Below are 7,689 nucleotides of genomic sequence, written 5' to 3'. Positions count from 1 at the left end.
CTTAAAATAAATTTATTTTAAAAGTAAATAAAGAGCTGAATTGTCTATGAAACTGTCAGACACATTTTTCCCCGAATAAGTGGCCTGCTAAAACACAATTACCAAAATGTTTTTTAAGTAAATTATTAGCAAAGGAAGTAATAGATATTGTTAAAGGGATAGCCTCTGCGATACTTATATATCATGATTTAGATAGTTCAATTTTGTATCAGTGTCATATTGGAGAAGTATATTTCAATGAAAAACAAACATCAAAAACTTTTTTTTTTCTTCTCAGTTCAGACCAGTAATGTGCCGACATCGTAAGTTTCGAGAGTAGCACATCTCACACATGTGCATGAACACCCAATCATCATGCTCAGGAAATACAAAAAGATCAATCAAAAACATTTTTAAAAATTAAAATGGGTTCTTGCTTTAAGATTGTTATGCTAGGGGAAAATATAGCTTATAGCAATATTTCTGAAAACCTTTAAAAAGGCTCTGCTCATGCCTTCAGGCTATTAGAGTCTAAAAAATTAGACGATCAAGAGGTCCTCCCCAGGGCAAAGAGTTCTGGGGTATAGAGTTCCCTGAAAAATAGTTTTAGCTCTGCTACCAATGCATTTTATTATTAATGTGATAGTATGGATGTTGCCACTACTGCTGTTGCTGACGATGATGGTGATGAAAATGATGCAGATGATGTTGATGATAATAATGCTGAAAACCATCCACCCTGGCTCTTGTTATCTCTCTATCTGCTTCCTTTCCTATTTTTTATGTATGTGTGTTGTTTTCACTCTATATATTTTCTTCCTATTCTTAAAATACATTTGTGTTGTTATCTCTCTACCTACTTTCCCTGTAATCACATATGTGAATACACACACACACACAAACATACAACACATACACACATATGACTAAAGAGACTTAAGATTGGTTTTCCATTTTCAGAAAACTCAGGACCTGAAGGTTTAAAATATTGCCATATTTCCACCATTGAACAGAAGCACTTCCAGAATTCAAATCTTGACTATCTTTCCGTAAATGCATGATTCTTAACTACCATAATATCATGCATCTTCAAAGTCCAAGAATAGCTTTATTTCATTAATATTTATCTATTGTTTTTACCAACTCAACTTTATGACCTTGCAGTCCATTAACCTGAATAGATTAGGTTATCCAAACCCTCACTCTGGTTTCACTCTTTTTTGAACTCTGAGTATTTCTGAGTGTAAGTAGGCAAGCATCCTGCTGATTTAGCATCAACACTTCATTATTGATATCCCTACTCTGAATTTATATTTTACCTATATGTGGTTGTCTTCTCTGTACCAGTCTTTTCAGACAGGTCAAAGACACTCGTTCCAAAACCATATTTAAAGTGGCCATGTCCCAGCTACTTCTGTCTGGATCTTCATCAAAACTTGTACTTATATGACTTTATCAGTAAGGATTGTCAGGATGGAGAAACCACAGAATGCATGGAATGATTTGGACAGAATCTATATGATTATAATCATATAATATGTATATGTCTCTATTAGTATATACATATACACACATATCTGTGTGTATATATGTCATATATAATTATACATATAAATGAACTATAATGGGGAATAAAAATAACATGGTAATGAGGGAATGGGAGTAAGAAGTAAAGAGAACTTTTCAAAACAAAAGAATGGAAGGTATAAGAAGCAGCCATGCTTCTAGGGGTGATGCAGAACACTTATGAAATAGCTTCTCTCCCGACCCTTGAGGGCTGAGTTTCAGACCTTGTTGGAGAGAAAATCATCGCTGCTCACTGGATGGTGGAGGATTTGATGAGGTTCCATGTCTGGGAACTTTCTGTCTTGTTAAAAATTTACTGCTCAGAACTTTCTAGAAATCTACTTAGAGTGATGGGGAATCAGATGACTTGTATTTTATTATTATTATTTGTTTACTTCTTTATTACCATCCATATAACTTGACACAATTTAATCTTGAGTTCTATTCCTAGCTATAATGAGTAACTCATGTCATGTATCATCACTCGTTGACAGCTATACAAATTTAACAAATTATAAAAACAATAATTGAATTAAAAAGAACTGATTGGAAGCATTTGAAAGCACTGAAGTACCAGAACTTGAGGAAAACGACTATAAACACATGTATCAAATTTGCATTTGAAGCAGCCTTTCCCCCTGAGACTATTTGCTGATTTTATCTTCAGGTTGTAGAGGCTGAGGAGTGAGTGTAGCCTAGAGTTTGTGTTGTTTTCACTGAGCTGGGAAAACAGACTTTAGAGTTCATGGATAGCAAGTATCCAGGAATGAAGAGGCCAGAATGGCAGAGAAATGGAATCCTGGAAATTGAGCTAAGCCTTTTGTATATGGCTCTCCTATGAGAAATTTATTAATTCCTTAATTGTACCTTTCCAGAGCAAAAGGTTAAAATGACAAAGCAACAAAATCTGGTCAACAGATGAAAACTACACTAAAGTTTTTGCCAAAACTCAGAGTGCTAGGATGGAAATAGATATAAGTGAAAGCCTAAGAAGGAGCTCACACACCCAAGTCACCCAGGTTTATAGTTGATAGTCCTAAAGGAGTATGCTCTAAGAGAAAGGACAAATAAGACATAGAAGAGCCATCACAAAACTTAGAGCAAAGCTTCAAGTATTTGTAGTCTCTGTTGGAGTGTTTTGTGTATATGCTATCTGTGCGTAGGAACCAAAGTCTTCTCAGAAGGACGATAATATGATCCAGAGACTACACAACTTTCACCTAAAGTATTCAACATTTTGCCAAGCACACCAGCAAACAGGATTAAATGAAGACAAATTTTAAAAGACACAAATATTCAAATATAAACCAGATATAAATAACTATGATTAAATTATAAAAAAATTCTGTTAAGCCTCTACAACCTGAAATATATTTACATATTTATATATATCTATATTTATATGTATATATTTATATATATATATCTTTTATATATATAAAACACTAAAAAATAGAAGTTCTAGAGCTGTAAAATTTGCAAGTCACTTGAATTACATTAATAATTCACTACAACAAAAGGGAAAATGATGGCCTTTCCAAGAATTATATTGGAATAATATTCCATATGGAAAAAAAGATTACTTCTAATTCACATCATGTACAAAATCAATTCTAGATGGATCATAAACTGAAACAAAAATATAAAAGGTGAAACAATAAATTATCTTCAGTTTTTGCATACAGATGACATTTGGATAGGTTAATATTTCCTCAACAGAAAATAATTATTTGCCATGAGGAAAAGGACTTATAAATTAGACTTTTTAAAAATTTTAAAACATCTGTTTATCAAAAGACAATTTCAAAAGTGGAAATCCAAAGACTAGGACAAGATATTTGCAGTACAAATAACCAAAAGGAGACATATAAAATTCGTAAAGAATAACTACAAACCAATAATGAAAATATAGAATATCAAAGATCAAAACAAAAGGAATAAGTGAGTTGCACAGTCACTTTTTAGATGTTATTCAAAAGTGACCTTTGGAAAATACACTCAAAACATTTACTCATCAGAGGAAAACAAATAAGTCACAGTGAAATATTATTATAACACTATTTGAATGGCTAAAATTAAATAAAAACGGAATACCAAGTGTTAGTAGGAATATACAGTAACAGAAACTCTCATATACTTATGGTGAAAGCATACATTTTTATAACACTTTGAAATTCTTTAGTAGTATCCACCAACATATGTATATTTATGACTCGTCAATTGAATTCCTAGATATATACCCAGAGAAATATCTTTATATATGTTACCAAAGATAAAAATATTTAAAGAAGCAATATTCATAGCACCCAAAGTATAAATGATCAAAATTACCACAACACTAAAATGATAAAGCGGGATGGATACGTAAGTTATAGTTATTCTCACCATCGAATAGTATACAGTAAGAAGAAATAACAACCTGTAACTATGTACAACACAGGTAAATCTCATAGATCTTGATTAGTTAATATATTTACAAACAGAATATTGCACACTAATGACATTCAAAAACAAGCAGAGTCTATTATGGTGGTAGATGCCAGATTACTGATTACATTTCTGGGAGGCCTAGTGACTAAGTAGAGGCATAAGGGAAGATTCTGGAGGCATGATATTTTACATCTTGATATAGGTGATACTTCCACAATATTCTTTTAAAAAGTACAAGTGGTATTTGATGCTTACTATTTATTCATTTTAATATATAGATGTTATATTTCAATTGAAAGATAAGTATAAAATTCCTTCATGCATATATGTGTGTGTGTGTATATATATATGTATAAAATTCCTTTACATATACATAGAGAGAGAGAGAGAGAGAGAGAGGAAGGGGGGGGAGAGAGAGAGAGAGAGTCTTGTTCTGTCGCCCAGGTTAGAGTGCAGTGGCACAATCACAGTTCATTGCAGACTTGACTTCCCTGGCTCAAGCAATCCTCCCAGCTCACTCTCCTTGTTGCTGAAACTATAAGTGTTCATCACCACATCCAGATTACTGTTTTTGTAATTTTTGTAGAGATGGGTTTTTGCCTTATCTCATTTCTTAAGATTGATATTAAATATTAGAATGAGTATACAGATTTCTGTGTTTTGCAACACATGTGAAAGTTAAACTCTTTGAGTATTTGCGAGTATATTTATGGTAGAATGCAAATCACTATATTCCCAAGGTGACTTCTTTTTTCTTAGCATATTTATGATGTTATTTAATTTATCAAATTTTATGTGTCTGAAACAAAGTCATGTCTATGGAAAAATTTTAAGTATGCCAATATGGATGTTTAGTTCCCCTATGAAAATCCATCATTAAAAGTTAAATTGAAATAAAACAGAAATGAATAATGTAGAGAAATTGTTCTTAGTTATTTCACATTCAGTATTTTATGTTGCTAGGAAATTTTTTTTAATATTTAAGATTTTTCTATTAATCTTTGATTAAAAATGTATATGCTATGATAAAGTAATGATGGAATTTGAAAATCACTGATTTCAAAGGATAAGGTACAGCTGAACTTTGAGAGGAATTAGAAGATAATGTGCCACACTGAAAACAAAATAAAATTTATTTATTTATTTTGAGACAAAGTCTCACTCTGTTGACCAGGCTGGAGTGGCGCATTCAGAGCTCACTGTAACCTTCTCCTTTCCAGGTCAAGTAATCCTCCCACCTCAGCCTCCAGCGTAGCTGGGACTACGGGCATGTACCAATATGCCTGGCTAATTTGTCTATGTGTATATATATATTTGTATTTTTTGCAGAGACACATTTTCACCATGTTGCCCAGGCTAATCTCCAACTCCTGGACTCAAGTGATCTGCTCGCACCGGCCTCCCAACGTGTTGGGACAGGCATGAGCCACCGTGCCCAGTGAAAATATATTAATGATTTCTATTTTCTCCTCTTGATCTTGTCTTAAAAAGTAAATAAAGAGCTAATAGTCTGTATTGATAGCTATGTACAGACCTATATGCTTTATTATCTGGGCTTGGACTTTATGTATTTATTTTGTTGTTGTTGTTGTTATGTACCAAATGGTAAATAAAAGGTGTACACAATGTACCTGTCCCTTAGGCAGATAGAAGAATTTCAGATGGTTCCTCTCTTAGTTAGAAGGTCACATTATTTACTTAATAGTTGCTTGACAGATACAACTGGCAAGGGACAGGCTTTCTCAAAAATTGTTTGGAGTATAATGTAGCACATAGTAGCAGAGTCAGTTGAGGTTTCAAATTGATGTGTTATAATATGTAGGCACATTTTTAGCTGGTGTTATCATTTATCATCAATCAACTAAATTTGTAAAATGTTAATTTTTTATCAAAATGTAAAAATCAAGCATTCAAAAAGAAATGAAAATAATTTGGATTGTTCTGTTGATGTTGACTGGTGGTTTAGTATTTTATAATTATACTTAAAAATATTCTTTTAATTAAGAATAAAATCACATTCAATCTTCTACTTACCTTCAGGTTGGGTTCATGCTTTTCAGGGATTGCTAATGTTTGCAACTAATGCTGGCTCTTTTTTTTTTTTTTTTTTGAGATGGAGTTTCACTCTTGTCGCCCAGGCTGGCGTGCAGTGGAGTGACCTTGGTCCACTGCAACCTCCACCCCCTGGGTTCAAGCGTTTCCCCTGCCTCAGCCACCCGAGTAGCTGGGATTTGAGGCACCTGCCACCTCTCCTGGCTAATTTTTGTAGTTTTTAGTAGAGACAGGGTTTCACCATCTTGGCCAGGCTGATCTTGAACTCCTGACCTCAGGTGATCCACCCGCCTCAGTCTCTCAACATGCTGGGATTACAGGCATGAGCCACCACACCTGGCTAGCTAATTCTTACTGAGTACTTGCTGTATGCTGGGGATTTTGCATGTACTAATTTCTATGTGGTGCTCTTCACGGTCCAGTCATTCTTTGTATTACAGAAAGACAAGCTATCAGCTGTACCATTATCCTTTCAATTGCCTGAAATTGTTCACAAGAAGCCTGTCAGCTTGTCAAAGCTCACAGCTCCACTTGTTAATACTAGTATGAGACATAGGTGTATGTGTAACTTATAGCTTATTCTTATTCTTTGTTAAACTGTACGAGTGCTAATGGTGTTTATTTCACACTGAACATTTTTCCTTGCTTTGTTGTGATGAATACAAACGGGAAGATAAACACATGTTAAAAGAGAGATTTTCTTAAATGGTAGACTAAAATTTACCTTAATCAACTGGAAAACTTTCTAACCAAGGGAATGCTAAACTTAAAGGATTTCAAAATGAAGGTTTTGTTTTTGCTTAAACTCTAGCCAAATAACAAGCACATTATATAAACACAATCATTAAAATTCTAGTGGAAGTCCTTTATAATGTTTTATGTTTCCCATTATTTTTATTTGTTGTTCTAAAATCAACATATTGAAGTTTAGTCACTCTAAAATTTAATTAATGAAAACAATTGTTGCAATGGTGTTTTCCTTTTTCTAATTAGAGATAAACATGCCATAGGTTTCTAACACTAGTTTCCCAATTGCCTTATAATTGTAATTCAAGATAGTGATTTTAAAACATATATATCACATGGATTTCTTAGTAACTAAAAGAAATCATTACAACATCATTACGGATTATTTGCTAGTTCTAGTTGGAAGGCATTTGAAAATGTCAATTATTAGCTCATCAATAATTACTTTTGCTTATAGTTTTTATCCTTAGGTATCTCTCAATATGTCTACCGTTTAAAAATTAAAATCACTGTAAAACCATTACTATTAAAATGACTATCCTCCTCAAATTAATCTGATAATTCAATGAAATTTTAAAACCTTCAAATGATATATTTGATAGAATTTGGCAAGCTGATTACACATATTTAAGAATGTCATCATAGAAATATATAAAAATATGCAAAAATATGAAATACATAGGAAGTACTTTTACATGGTGCAACATAGCAAATTTTAAAGCTATAAAAATTCATAAATTGTACTACTGAGGCAAGTAAGATAATATGATTATGAGTAGAATAAAGAGAGTGATTTCATATTTTATATGTTTATGTGTCAGTTTTCCTTTCTTATAACTGGAGAATGCATTTGCATGTTGTTTGTACAACTTGAAATTTAAAAGAAATAGTGCTATTTGCTAACATTTCTGAGAG

General features: G+C 32.7%; 1 non-coding gene across 1 annotated transcript; it reads right to left on the bottom strand.

The window, feature by feature from the left end:
- Positions 1–276: 276 nt before the first annotated feature.
- On the bottom strand, positions 277–377 carry LOC126955885 (small nucleolar RNA U13). Its single transcript, XR_007726170.1, has one exon. It is a non-coding gene; the product is annotated as a small nucleolar RNA U13 (small nucleolar RNA).
- Positions 378–7,689: the final 7,312 nt, after the last annotated feature.

The sequence above is a fragment of the Macaca thibetana genome, chromosome 5 (genome assembly GCF_024542745.1).
Source record: "Macaca thibetana thibetana isolate TM-01 chromosome 5, ASM2454274v1, whole genome shotgun sequence".
Taxonomy (NCBI): domain Eukaryota; kingdom Metazoa; phylum Chordata; class Mammalia; order Primates; family Cercopithecidae; genus Macaca; species Macaca thibetana.
This window is presented reverse-complemented; position numbering and strand designations above follow the sequence as displayed.